This window comes from Tachysurus vachellii, chromosome 18 (assembly GCF_030014155.1).
Source record: "Tachysurus vachellii isolate PV-2020 chromosome 18, HZAU_Pvac_v1, whole genome shotgun sequence".
Classification (NCBI taxonomy): domain Eukaryota; kingdom Metazoa; phylum Chordata; class Actinopteri; order Siluriformes; family Bagridae; genus Tachysurus; species Tachysurus vachellii.
The window spans coordinates 9,347,884-9,363,113 of NC_083477.1; the positions used below are offsets into that span (position 1 = coordinate 9,347,884).

A 15,230-nucleotide genomic window follows, 5' to 3' on the forward strand; every position below is an offset into this window, starting at 1 on the left:
CTCTTCCACTCCTCTTCCTTCTTCTGGTTCCAGCTGCATTAGTTCACTGCCAGTCTGGCAGGAGAAGCTGAAATCGCACAACAAGGAATATAATCTCTCTGAACATCTGAAGAGAAACTTTTCGATATGGCTTGGACCGTGTTCAGCTAACGGTAGCCTGCGTTTTTTCCGGCACAGACTCAAACAGAAGAAGACGTTCCCTGCAGGTGCTGGCGTAAATTGTGTTTTTGCTGAGTGTTGGCAGTTAGCGGAACACACACACACACACACACACACACACACACACACACACACACTGCTGCGGTTGTGAAACCTGTGGAAGACAGCTGCGAGGAAGCTGTGTGATCTCAAATCCACCAGCACTTCAGAAGCCTCAACGCTGGAGACGGTCATCAGCAGACTCATTTGTGAAACAGAGCTCAAATGTCACCAAAACAGCATCACTAATAAGCTTTTCAGCTCTGAACACACAAAAGGCAAGAAACACTCTTCTTGTTCCTCAGAAGAAGCTGATTTCTCAGTTAATTTTCACTTTGTGGGAATTTTGGGCTTTTATTTGCTGTACGAATTGCAGTTTGAGGATGTTTGAATGCTTTCGTTCCATACAGGTTTGTTTTACAGTCTAAACAAAATGTTCAGATCTTGAAAGCCTGCCTCTGATTTCTAGATGTTTTCTTCTAAATCAGCAGATACGAGACGTTTTCTGACGGAAATCTCTTGGACAAAAGGCTTATTTGATACGGAAGAAGGCGGCACAGATGAAACGTGATGTTTGTGTAAACATCTTGCTGAGCTGTTCACAGAAGCTGACCCTTTCATATGTCTCACGTGTTTTCTTTGCCAAATATTACCAAATGCAACACTTCAAAATTAGACCGAGCAGCGATTACGGGGCCAAGCACATCCCTGACCCGACCTCTTTGCAACGGAGGAATAGCAGAAGGCACCGAAAGCAGGACTTGTTTGCATAGAGTTACTAAACCTGAAGGCAAAAACAAAAGCCAAACTGTTTGCTGAGACATGCCGTCGCTTCCTGTTTGACTACTTCAACAAACATATCCAAAAATCTGAGCAACAAGTTGTTTTTTTTGGATCAGATACAAAGCGAAGTCGAAATGTCTGACTTTCTGCTCGGCATAAACAGAAACGTGGCACCTTTCACAGAACAAATGAAAAGATGAATCACAATTTGTTCACAAATTTCTGACCCATAGCGCCACCTAGTGATGAATTCGAACAGGATTCTTTCTACAAACTCTATTCGATGACAAAGTGGCAACATTTGGAGATGAAATAGTGAACCGTGGAATCTCATTTCTGTGTCATTTTCACATGAACACCGTGTGGCAGCAGCGATAACACTGTGGTCCTTTAACGAGGTCCAGGATGCAGGTGGACACATTAGCTTTTAGCTGCATGTGGTATGAGTAAATCTCCTCGTTTACCTACTCAGCACTGACCAATTTAGACACATGTTAATACCTGGTCTAATCAGGGCCTGTGTGTCCCAGTCTTGTAAAACCATGTGTGCTCTCTCTCATGCTCTCTCCTCTCTCTCTCTTTCTTTCTCTCTCACTCTCTTTTTTTTTTTTCTCTCTCAATCTTGATGTGAAATATCGCTTGTTTCCCCACTTGTGTGGTAATGAGCTTGATGAATATTCATGAAGTGTAGCAGTTGCCAGCATGTGCTTTCAGGTTCCTCTGAAGTGTGTGTGTGTGTGTGTGTGTGTGTGTGTGTGTGTGTGTGTGTGTGTGTGGTATTAGAATGCTCTCTAGGAGATGGTCTGATTAGGGGAGGTGTGTTTATGAGTGAGGGAGGTGTGTGTGTTTGTGTGTGTGTGTGTGTGTGAGAGAGAGGGATGGATAGAGAGAGAGGGGATAAGCCTGTGTGTGTGTAGTGCAGCAGGAGGTGGGATTTAAAAGTGTGTTAGGATATAATTAGTGTATTAGGACACTGATGGATATGAGACTAATGATGTAGAGGGACAGTTCCACTAGATCACAGGTTATAGAAGGTGTATGACGAGCCAGAAGGATGTGTATGTGTTACGCTGCTAACCGATCCTGAAGTGTGTTCACATCACAGCTCTGTGTTCACAAACACGTTTATCACGGCATCTCGTACTCGCGTTAATGACCACCGTCACTGTTCAGCGTAAAGCTTCTCTATTGTGTGTCCATGAGCAGAGAACCTCACATAAACATTCGGTCTTATACTTTGTTTTAATTCAAGCTAGTAAGCACCTCTAGCTACTAAAGTAAATGTAGTAATAGTTAACCACGTTTTACTTTTGCACATACCACACTGAGGGACTGTGTAGTCAAGCTTCCCTGAAATTTAGACCACCGGGTCTGTGGTGTGCAGGTGCTCTGACTATTTTAAGCCTCACAGGTCAGTCCTGAAAAAAGTTTTGTTGAAAACAGCTGCCCACTAAGTGACAGGTGTGTTAGTGAATTCTGTCATGTAAGATGGAAGATGAGAGAAGAAGAGAGGAGGAGAAGAGGAGGGGAGGAGGAGAGGAGGAGAGGAGGGGAAGAGGAGAAGAGGGGAAGAGGAGAGGAGGGGAGGAGGAGAGGAGGAGAGGAGGGGAAGAGGAGAAGAGGGGAAGAGGAGAGGAGGGGAAGAGGAGAGGAGGGGAAGAGGAGAGGAGGAGAGGAGGAGGAGAGGAGGAGGAGAGGAGGAGGAGAGGAGGGGAAGAGGAGAGTAGAGGAAGAGGAGAGGGGAAGAGGAGAGTAGAGGAAGAGAGAGGAGGAAGAGGAGAGGAGAGGGGAAGAGGAGAGGGGAAGAAGCGAGGAAGAGGAGAGGGGAAGCAGCGAGGAAGAGGAGAGGGGAAGCAGCGAGGAAGAGGAGAGGGGAAGCAGCGAGGAAGAGGAGAGGGGAAGCAGTGAGGAAGAGGAGAGGGGAAGAAGCGAGGAAGAGGAGAGAAGAGAAGAGCTCACATTCTTATATCAGAATCACTAAACTAAAACTCATCTAAGAATAAATTATTCGTTCATTTATTCAGCCGTGTATTTGTTTATTGAAATTCTAAATAAATTCAATCAGTTATTTAAAAAAAAAATATTAAAGATTAGATTCATGTTTAACCTCTGGTTCTGGGTTAAAGAAAACATTTTTAAAACATCCTTTAAACTTTCAGTGAAATTATTTGTCTAAGTGTATTTAGTGATGGTTAGCACTAGTGTGACAGTCAGGTGCTGGTGTTAGGGTGTGTTTGCCTGCACGCACGAGTCTGTTCAGCTCCTCAGTTATTAATCAGTTCTTTTTTTTTCTTCTTCTTCTTCTGACGCAAAGCCAATAAGTGCCAAGCGCTCACACACCGTCGCTAGTTCACTATGCTAATCGGCGGGTTTTGATTCAGACCAGTGAGATTCCTACTCGAAATAATTACATTAACATTAAATTAATTATCACTAAATATTTGGTGAGGAATATTGCCTTTGTGTTTGAGGGTGAGAGCTCTGCTGATTGCAGGGGTCCCACTCCACTGATTGTGTGCCCAAGGTGAGAGCGAAATCGCAAGCCATTGTTGGTGCTCCTGCATGTGGAACATGGGGAAAGAAGAGAATGTTTTTATTGCACTGACTCATTAGTTTGGAAATGCAACCGTCACATTATTATTGTTTCATTTAATATTACTCAACAGCTCAATATATAAGAGCTAGCGCTGAGCGTAAAACCTTGGGCATGCTTCCTGTTGTAAAATCTCTGTGCTTAATTAAATCGTTAATTAAACTATCAAGCCGACCCAAACATATCGAAGAGGTTGCAGCAGGGTTCACTGTCCAAAATGTCATTAAGTAAAGGCAGTTCAAGTGGAACTCTGGCTGCCGAAGCATGATCAGGAAGACGGTGGTGTGTAGTGGTGTACTGCTTTAGTTTACAGCAGTGAGCACACACACATGATCTGTACGGAAGAGTCATCAGAATAAACGTCTAACACGAGCTACTTGAAGAAATGCAAGCTGAGGCTTATGGACTGTCCCCTCATCGTCCCCTCTCTCGGCCCTGAACCTCATTGAAAAAAATGTGTGTATGTTTTAGTTCCTCGTAAAACTCAACACGTAAAAGTAGGAGTTTTTCTGGAGGTCATTGTGCGGTGATGAGTGACTGAGCGATTAAGCGTTTAACTTTTTAACCGTGCTAAGCTAGACTAGATCAGTCGTGCGGTTGAACCTTTGGATGTTGGCCGACGATGACGTGTTGCTGTGATGTCTATAGAGCTCGTCCATCCTGTGAGGTTTGTCATGTTACTGAGAACCCAGCTTTATGCCTAGGGGTAAACTGTGACTGCAGATCTGTGAGGACTTTGGAGTCGCATTAATGCCATCCGTGCCAACGGATATTTTACTTTTAATTCACAGTTGAGTTGATCAGACAGATTGTCTTTGTCTGTACAGACAAAACGAGAGCTGACCTCCATTTACGCAGCCAAATTTCTTCCACGAAGAGGAGTAGAAATGAACCTGTAGATCAGTGTTACTCACTGCGCGGCTCGCATGCCTCCTGCGGCTCGCCAAGCTTTAATATGCGGCTCACATGGCAGTAAATACGATGATATGATCGTGTGGTTAAAATTTATTTTTCAGTTAAATAACATTAAAAACAATCAGGGAAGCATAGAAAAACGAATGTGCTCTATTACAAATAATAATATATATTTATATATATTATATGACTCGTCATTGACTCACTGCGTTCTGCACAATAGCCAGTTTTTGGCAGCCTGCCAGAAGCTAGTTTGTGTTTCATGCTAGTTAACAACTTGTGTTTACTGTACACACATTAAAAAATATATCGATTTCTTATCAAACAATCCCGCGCACAAAATGAACAGCAACAAAGCAATGTGACAGTGACAAAAGAGGTAACTGATGGGGAGCATGCATCATCCGCAACTCGAGTAATTATTGTATTGCAATATTGTACATTGTATTTAAGCAGATAAGCTATTTAAGACTGAATAACTTGGCATACTTTGCGGTGAAAGTGGCTCTCCTATTGACTTTGTCCTATCAGTGTGGCTCACATGAAAAAAATAGTGAAGACCACTGCTGTAGATAATCAACACAGTCACATAAAACACGGCATCTGCTCATCTGCTCACCCCTCAACCCGTCTCCATCTCCTTCTGTCTGTCTCTGTTTATCTTACTCATGTCTCTCTCTCTCTCTCTCTGAATCAGTCTCTTTCTGTGCCTGTCTGATTCTCTCATGCGCCTCTTTTCATTTCTTTTTTCCTTTTCCTTCCTGTCTATCTGTCCTTCTGCCTCTCTGTCTGTCTTTTTGTCTCTGTCGACCTCCTGCTGTCGTGTTTTTAACAGCTCGTTAAGCCATCTGCAAAACCTTTGATCTCTTTCCATCCACACACAGCATCCGTGTGTGTGTGTGTGTGTGTGTTTTTTTTTTTTTTATTATATAAATGCTCCTAAACTCAAAATGTGTGTTTTAAAATGCACTTCACACATGATTAAGGTAGTTGTGTGCCATCAGTGCTGCTGCTGTTATTATTTTTAGATAAACAGGATCAGTCTTGAATCTTTACCATTAGCCACTTTTCTGGTTTATGTACCTGAAGTCCAGTCCATGAAAATCAGTGCTTCCTGTTAGGATATAATTAGTGTATTAGGACACTGATGGATATGAGATTAATGATGCGTAAATGTCCGATTTCAATAAACAGACTAGTTGTGGAGTCGACCGAAGTCACTGGTCCCTGAGGGATGCGGTTCCCTGTAGAGGGACAGTTCCACTAGATCACGGGTTATAGAAGGTGTACGACGAACCAGAAGGATGTGTATGTGTTACGCTGCTCACCGATCCTGAAGTGTGTTTACAAACACTTATCACGGCATCTCGTACTCGCTTTAATGACCACCGTCACTGTTTAGCGTAAAGCTTCTCTATTGTGTGTCCATGAGCAGAGAACCTCACATAAACATTCTCAGACATGAACACTCTTCACACAGCTCAGTTTATTAGTAGGAAATGAGAACGCTGATGATTGTAACGTCTGAGCCGATCATGCAAGCCAAGTGCTCGTCACATTACAACACACCTGTAACCTGTTTATCCTCAGCTGTTGTTAGCATGCCGTCTGTAACCGACACACACTCCCTGCCATCACGGCCATCAAAGTACCTCCAGCTTTTTAGTGCAGATCTTGCAGGATTTCATGTTTTTCCAGTTAAGGTACACAATCCACTACAGGTTCTGAGTTTGTGATTCTGGGGTTCTGATGGAAAGTCTGTTATTATTAAAGGGCTGTTTCCTGGATCCCCACGTTTCTCATGGTGCTTTGCTGTGTTTTTTCCCCTCAGAGCAGATCATTTAAGTGGAGAGAACACAGCAGTCACACATTGGCATGGTTCAAATCAATTTCAAGCGAACTCAGACCCAGAATTCGACCCGACTGCAGGATGCGAACAGAACCTGCTGGGTTGTTGAGCGTGAGCACCATTTTTGATAGACGTCAACCGCAAACTAAGTCAAAGTTCCAAGTCGTAGTGCTGTAGACGTTTTCTGGATATGTACATTAACAAGCACGACAACAACAAAAACCTAAACACTGGATTCAGTACCCCAAATTGTTTACACTAGTTATTTATACAATAAGTTAAGTGTTTATTTGCTCCCACACCATGTACTCCAAACTGGGGTAAATCTGATGATTGACAAATTTCTGACTACTAAGTTTCGAGAAAGTTTTCAGTCCCACACAATCCTTGGACAAAACTTTTTAAAAATATGTCTCTTCATTTCTTATTTCTTTTTACCCATTTCATCACAATCTAGTCACATGCCAGTTCCCACTCCAGCCTGCTCTCCCACCAGAGAGGGTGAATCAACACTGACTTTTAAACGTCCTTGTGTTGCCCGAGGGATGTTTTGAAAACGAACATTGAAATCGGCGTCTTTCATCCTCCCGGTTCCACCTCAGCGCTCTGACATTGCTCCACACTCCCTCATTTACGTCTCCTCTTCCTTCAAAGCAAAGTCCGTCCTTCAAGGCCTTGAGGGTCACATGACTTTCCCCATCAGCGTCTAAACACCTAATGATCTATCGGCGTGATGAAAGCCGGACAGGAGGCAGCTGATGACATGGCATTGTGTTTAGTGGTGAAAGCTGTAAAAAAGCATTAGAGGCTTTTTTTTTTTAAAAAACACACACACACACACACACACACTCTCGCCAGGGCCTTTTAGAGTTCTTTAATGTCTCAGCCTCTTTTGGGGAGCAAAATCAATGGCCAGTGCTGAGCTCATTCTCTCTTCTCTCTCTCCTCTTCATTTTCTCACTTATTTAATTGCTGTTATCACTTTTCCCTTGGTTTCTTGGTCTGTTCTAAATTTGGGAGGAAATTTGGACAGCTGATCAAAACAGTCAATTCCTGTTCATGTGACTTTATTAACCGTGTGAATGATGCTGCATTCATTTCATGGTTTTAATTTTAAAGTTAATCATAAGATGCTGAGGTTCAGGAACTTTTGAGGAACTAAAGGAAAGCATCAGAGATACGTTCTGTTCTTCTGGTCCTAAGATGCTTTCATTTTTCAGGAAGTTACTGCAGGAGCCACCTTGTTGGTTGGAATGTCTGGTTTCCTAAAGTTAACTGCTGCTTCATTTGTCTCTCCACAGATATCTGTCAGATATCAACTCCAGAGATGGACAAATAATAGCTCATACAAACAATTTCTCATGTTTTTGTTGCCTAAAAACTGACTCGGCTAAAAACAAAACGAAAGAGTTGTATTTAATGCAGCACAACGTTAGGAAGCATGTTAACTAAGTAAATGTGTTGATGCTGAATGAAAAAGTCTGTAATGGACCCAAAGAGTCAGCAACTTTATGGCAACGTTCAGAATTTTGCGATCACAAATCCAAGCAAATTTTCCACAGCTTTGGACCAAGACATGTCGTGTGGCGTCTTCACAACACACGTTCAGTTCTCTGGTGTCAAACACGTGCACAGCTACCGTACACTGTATTTGCAGATGCGTATTTCTTCACCGGTAGACTAGAAGAAGAAGAATCCTGTGCTTGCAATTTTACCAGTTCATGTAAATGTAAGGAAAGTAAAGCACAAAAGCTCTGCAAGTTCTTTTGAAAATAAAAACCTGCAGCAAAATCAAGCATTTTTGGCTGCAGCAATCTCACACAACTCTGGAGGGAACGATTAAATATCCGTTCTGTTCCGTTCTCACATTACATGTAAAAACATAATGTATTCTGGTTGGCATCCTCATATGTTTAACTGGAGCTGACAGAAGGTTGTGCTTGTGTTGCCACGTGTTTGATTCTGATTCATCTCTCGAACCTCGTGTTAGTGTCAGGAGATTGCAATGTCGCAGCCATCCACAGACCAAGAGAGCAAAACTGGTCATGCTTTCTGAGTAGGAGGGATGGCACACTCACTCTCCTGTCAGTCTCACGGACACTGGCCAGACGTAGGAGTCTATGAGCTCACGTGTGCTGTAGAAGGCTGACAGTGCTATGATGTCTGCCCTCAGACACAGCACAAGCAAACGGTAGTAAGGAGTAGGGGTTTGTATTATTGTCCTCGGGTGCAGTTCTGCATACGCATCGGCGATGGCGGTGACGCCATTAATCTAGCCGGGCCCGCCTCGCTTCGTGCTGACAGAATGGCAGCTCTGTGTGGTAAAGTTTGCTGTGGTGGCTTTTGTGGTTAAAATAAGTTACTGTTCATCACTATTGGAGTTTGTGACCGTTACATGCAAGCCATTTTTATCATCAGGGTGTATGTTCCTCCTCAGAGCTAATGCTGTGGAGGAACTTTGTGAACTCTATGAGGACAGACTGCTTATTATCACAGGACATTTCGACTATGCAAATCTCAGATCGGTGCTGCCGTAATTCCATCAGCATGTGGACTTTGCAACAAGAGGTGGCAAACACACTGGATATTGTTTACACAAACACCCCCAGGCAGATGTGATGAGAATGCTATGAAAAGTAAGTTAAACCATGGAAGTCAGCTGGTTCAGGCGTCATTCCTGGCTTAGAGATTGTGTGGATTTCTTCTCTGACATTTTCAATGTTTCCCTGAGCAGCAGTTCTTACATACCTAAAGTCCTGGATCTCCTGATTGGGAGACCTCAGTCAGTCCGGATTAGGAACAGCATCTCACTTGGCCACTCAGCACCGATTCCTTCATCAAGAAAGCCCAGAAATCTCTTTACTTCTTGAAGTCTGAGGAAAGCCCATCTTCCTCACCCCCATCCTGATCACGTTTTACAGATGGACCTTCGACAGCATCCTGAGCAGCTGCATTACTGTCTGGTTTTGGGAATTGGTTTTGGTTCACCGTCTCGGACTGCAAAACCCTGCAGCAGATAGTGATGACAGCTGAGAAGATCATCAGACTCTGTCTTCTGTCTTTCACAGACATTTATACCACATGCTGCATCCACAAAGCCAACAGCATTTTGGACGACCCCACTCACCCCTCACACTCACTCTTCACCCTCCTGCCATCTGGTAAAAGGTTCTGAAGTATTCAGGCCCTCACAACCAGACCAGACTGTGTAACTGTCCTCAATAGCCAAAGACTAGACTCACAGGTGTTTTTTTTTCTTCACACATTCACTTTAATCTTGTTTTGCACACCACAATTCAATGCTGCTACCAACTGCTGTCGTTATATAAGAGTATATATTTTCACAACCCTCTATTGTTTACAGTTCTCTTTTTTTGCTTACAGATGCTCAATAACAATGTACACTGGTCAGCACTATTTTCTGTCTTATAGTGTTTTGTGGTGTTTGTCTGCACTGTCTTTTGTCCTGCATGGGTATTTGTGTTATTTTATGTAGCACCAGGGTCCTGGAGAAAAGTGCCATTTCACTTTGTACTGCACCAGCTATATATAGTGAAATGACAATAACGCCTACTTGACTTGACTTGAGAACTGTCCACTGGTGTGTGTGTTAAAGAGAGAGAGAAAGCAGGGTAGCCACATAAATCTCTCTCTCTCTCTCTCTTGCTCTCTGACAGCACTGCTGTTGATCATGACAGTAAATCAGTGGCATTTAAAACACATTTGTGCATTTGATGTGCTTCCCCGCCGTCGAGCAGCAGGGATACATGGAGGCACGCAAATACACATGCCTTTACTCTTGGGGAATAAACTCTTTCTCTCGCTCGCTTTCTCTCATTTTTTTCTTCATGCCCCTTCTCATCTTTCTCTGTCACTTGCTCCCCTTTGGTTAATTCATCTTCCGCTGTTTCTTCTGTCGTCTTTTTTCTTTGGCAATCCGTTCGTATTTAGCCAGTTGCATGGATTGGTACTTTTTCCATTCATTGTCTGATTTGTTTCTCTCTCTTTTTTCCTTTTTTTTTTAAAAAATTTAATTAGTGCCCTACAATTGATATGACAGCCATTTGGTCACGAAAGTATGAGAGAAGAGCTTGTCACTGTGAAGTTTAGGTGTGTGTGTGTGTGAGAGAGAGACTAATTCTCCCTCTGCCTTGTCATATCACGAGGGAGAGAGAGAGAGAGAAAGGGAGAGAGTCATTCCTGAACCATGTATGATTCAGCACAGAATGTCATTAACGTATACATTCCCTGAACCACGTTTCACTTAGCACTTAATCCAAGTTTACTGCAGAAGAAAAACACGCCTCCACAAACATGTTCTTATCCCATGTGTGTATGATTTATTCCAAATACATGACTAAAAGTTGCATTCAGTGGCCCACGGTGTTGACCTAATCAATCTGTCTGCCTGCCTGTCTGTTTCACACACAATTGAATCACCTGTTTTTTTTTTTTTTTTTTCCCTCCCCACGAGGTCACATGACTTTTCTGAGCAAGAGGCTTTGTGGAATTAAGGTGTTATTAATTAAATAACTGAACAGTTTCACTGTGCTCTCTGGGATCCAGTGATTCTTCTTCAGGAACTGAGATGTCACTGAAGTGTCTCTTTGTGCTGTTTTTTAAGATACTTGAAATTGGGATTTGAATAAGGCTGTTCGTTCTGTAGGTCAGCCGGCAGCCCTGTGAATCAAATCAGCCTCAAACACCTAGATGCTTTATCAGATAGAGATGTGCGAGGAACCGTTCTACCTTGCTTAATTCAATTTTCTTTTCTTTTCCTCCAATCTCACACCTAACTTCTTTCACAGGTATTTCCTCTCTGCTGGCTCGGGGTGGGTGAGACGACAAAAATATCATATCATATATATATATGACTCTCAAAGACATTCAGGCCGTATAAGCTTTCTACAATATATAGGCTTATTGTCTATAAAAGGAGCAAACAATAAATGATCATTTGTAAGGAATATATTCATCTTTTTATATATACACGTGTGTGTGTGTGTGTGTGTGTGTGTGATGTGTATATGTATATATACACATAATGATCAACTGTGATATTCTTGTGTGTGTGTATATATATATATATATATATATACACACACACACAAGAATATCACAGTTGATCATTGTGTGTGTGTGTGTGTATGTATGTATGTATATATATATATATATATATATATATATACATACACAAGAATATCACAGTTGAAGCCAAAAGTGGTCAAATCAGACATGACTGAAACTGAAAACATTCATTAGGGAAGAACAAGGAGAGAAAAATGTGTGAGGGTTAATTTTGCTTTCTTGATGCAGTTATGTAGATTACAAGCCCTGGGTCTAGTTGTGTGTGTGTGTGTGGACGTGTCAGTAGGAAAAGTTGTGTGTATGATGTGGATGCTTGGCTGGAGTCGTTTCACTGTCACACTCTGTTCAACACCACCACGCTAGAACAGCTGTTTTATTTGCTTGCTGGGCCAGCTGGGCGATTTTCCACATTCTGCACCTTCTGAGAGAGATTGCTCAATTATGCATGCCTTTCTGAGATAAACGCAGAGGTCTTGCAGCTTTCGCATGCTCGACTTATCAGTAAACTAGCACGGAAGCAAGAAAGCGGTGAAAATAGCCCTGACAAATCCAGCGCTTGATGTGATTTTGAGTCGTTTATCTCCTGGTGTAAACTTGGAATTCCCTTTTTATTTCTGTTCTGCTTACAGGTTCCTGAGAGGAAAAGCAGAACTGCTCACTACTGCAACCCAGGGACAGATAAACACACGGCCCGACCTATGGGGAGAAAGAAGACGTGACCGAGACACACACTCACACTCGCTCACCCGGCTCGGCAATGGATACACACCTGCCTCGCCAGAGGAGAGTTTAATGGACTTTGATCTGAAATAGGTAAGATGCAGGAGTAGAGAGGTGTGTTGTAGGGGTTGTGGGGTCCAATGGGGGGCTAATGATGTTTCCGGAAGTGAAAGATGACAACCAGAAGAGGTGAATACCAGAATAAAGAACGGGGAGGAGAGTAGGTATATTCCTGGTGTTGCTGTTACTATGGCAACATCCCTCAGTCAAGATCAAAATTTGTTTACAAACCATAACAAGACAGTAGAATTCACACATCTTGCTGAAGCTTAAGTCAATCACAATGGACCATGAGTCCTGTGGTCTTAAGTAGTCAAGGCACTGTGAATGTTAATAGAAATAAAAAAACTTGTACACAATTGTTTGTCATCTTTTGCCTGCCTGTGTGTAGAGAGAGACTGTGAGAGAGCAGTTATGTACTGTGAGCACTGAGACGAGTGCATTTCATGTGCTTTTATACACCAGTGTCTAGACTTTGCTCTCCAGTCAAGTTAATTAAAGTCTTAGAAAATAGTCATGTTTATTTTAGTCCTGTTCTGTCAGTTTGATTTTAAATTATAAGTAACATACTTGTACCTTTTCCCCTCTATCGGTCCCATGCTATGCAAAATGCAATTTATAGCCAGCTGTGATGTTGTTGTTAATAATATTATTATTATTATTATTATTATTATTATGTAAGACATTGTAAATATACAAAACTAACGTTAAGTGAAAAATACTATGGTTTTTTTTTCTTTTTTTTCTTCAGTCAACCCCATAAGCATTTTTTCCCCCTTGGGAGACTGTAAGCTGCTCCGATTCTCTTCTGGTGACTAACATTTCTGTGCTAATTCTGCATTGTATATGTATGTGATGACTAACATTTTATTTGATTTGATAATTATGCTAAAAAGTGAAGTGTGTGTGTGAGAGAGAGAGAGAGAGAGAGAGACAGGAGAGTTCTGTACATTAGGAATCATTTTCCCAGTTCAGATCGTATTAAAGGAAACAGGAGCAGTATATACTGTAGAGCTCCTCGCCGAAGCAATGAGGCTTAAACAGCGCTGGGAATTTGATCATTATTCTCTTAAACAGATCCTTCCTTATTACAGACTACAAGTCTTGCGCATAAAGTGCGTAAAGTAGCTGACTTGCAGAATTAACTCGTACTCATTTTTTGTGCCCAATTACATCGGGAGGTGACAAGTGGCTGGCGTCTCCTCCGTTTGCGTCTTTCTGCTGTGTTGTGATCGTTGCTGTAATTGATGGGCTGCAGTGTCATTCTCCTTGTTCCTTTTAAAGTCGCTCCTATTGTTCCTGCTTAAACGAATCCGTGTGCCGTACGAGTCAAATTCTGGCTATTCCTACAGGCCTAGCCCAGACATTAGCTAGCTAGCAGTCTGACTTTTTGTTGTGATGGGGAAAGAGTTCTTAGGTCCTTTTGATGGCAGCAGTGAAGACTGCTAGGCTTCTGCTTGTCCTCATACTTCATATATCAGTGGAATCGGGCTCGTCTGATTGTTAAACTGGAGGCAAAACGAAGCAGAGGACAAACCTGTATCTTCATCTCACCTGAATACTGTTGATTTGTACTAAAGAAACTGTCCTGTGCTTCTTTTTTCTTTTTTACTTTTATACTTTTCTTCACAATATCCACACACTGAACATCCTTTTAACACATGGGCACTGTTAGCTTTGATAATGTACACTGAGGAGAATCCCACAGTCCGTTACACAGACAAGGATGAGTTTCCTTTTGAGTCTGGTTTCTCCGTGATGTTGTCTTGGGGAGTCACCTCAGGCTGACTCATTAGTGATGTAATTCCAAACAGAAACAGGATTCGCTCAAGCGGTTATGTGCAAAGGGTCTTGCTTAATAACTTGACAGCGGTAGCTCGGCAATGCAGGAATTCACAACCATTCTGCTTGATGATTTCTCCTTGACTACATGATTTGGATTGTATTTTTATAACTATTTTTTTTTCCATATGATTCGCTTATTTCCTAAGTCTGTCCTGCTTTGAAATGCTGCGGTAAATCAACCACATGAAGCTCTGACCTAGGTTTGGTTTTTGAAGCCGTTTACAGCACACATGAAGAATCCAATGTGGCGTTGTTTGTAAGAAAAAAGATGCGATGGCTGACCCCTGGTCAGAAATGGCTAATTATCCTGCCACTAGAAATGTGTTCATGTCTTTGATCAACACCTTTGCCTCTTCTGCTCAGCTTCACACACACACACACACACGTGCTCACTCAGCCTTTCTTTCTTTCTGCTGCTTTGTAGTTTGTAATTTAGCTTCAGCTTAAGGGGGGCTGTAACACCACTGTTATGCTTTTCAGCCTGTTGCTTTAACTACAGCGCACAAACACTTCATTCCACTTCTAATGGCAATTTGTGATTACACAGGCTGGTGACAGTCATGTTGTGGGAAGTTTTTTTTTTTTTGCACCAGGACTGCGAGAGTCTCACCACAAACACGTCTGTGTATTTATTTATTTATTTATTTATTTTTGTGTTTAAATAATAAAAGCAGCAGTCCTTATTAGTTTGGTTTAAGGGGGTTTGAGTACGATGTCAAAGTGGGGGTGTGTGTGTGTGTGTGTGTGTGTGTGCAGAGCGCTTGAAACCGTTTATCACACTCTTACATAATGACACCTTGGGAACAGCACAGGATGTTGGAGACTGTGGAGAAAATGAAGCTAGTCCTCACTTATTTCCTGTGAAAGTACTTGTTACCTTTTGGCAGCTAATATTAACAAGGTGGGTTCCTTTCAGTGAAGAAATTCTTTGTATTTATTAGATTAATTTTTAACCCCAGCCCTTTTTGGTATGGAGATGGACTCGGTGACCTCTGACAGGAACTCCATCTTGGTAGTCATGTGGAAATAATGCACTGCATAAAGCCCTGCAGATACAGGTCAAGAGCTTCAGCTAATGTTCAGATCTATCTCCATTCTATGGTGTACTGTGGAAATCCTCTGGAATTCAAATACTCTCTACATTACCGGTGAGCACAAAAGCAAGGAGATGCTTGCAGT

The 15,230-nt window shown here is 42.2% G+C and overlaps 1 protein-coding gene across 1 annotated transcript in view; it reads left to right on the forward strand.

Moving 5' to 3' along the window:
- Positions 1-15,230, forward strand: part of spop (speckle type BTB/POZ protein) — a 76,393-nt gene that overhangs the window by 10,270 nt on the left and 50,893 nt on the right. Inside the window, exon 2 of the mRNA XM_060892431.1 lies at positions 12,056-12,239. The gene's annotated coding sequence lies outside the window, so the exon portion shown is untranslated. The remainder of the gene's footprint in view (positions 1-12,055; positions 12,240-15,230) is intronic.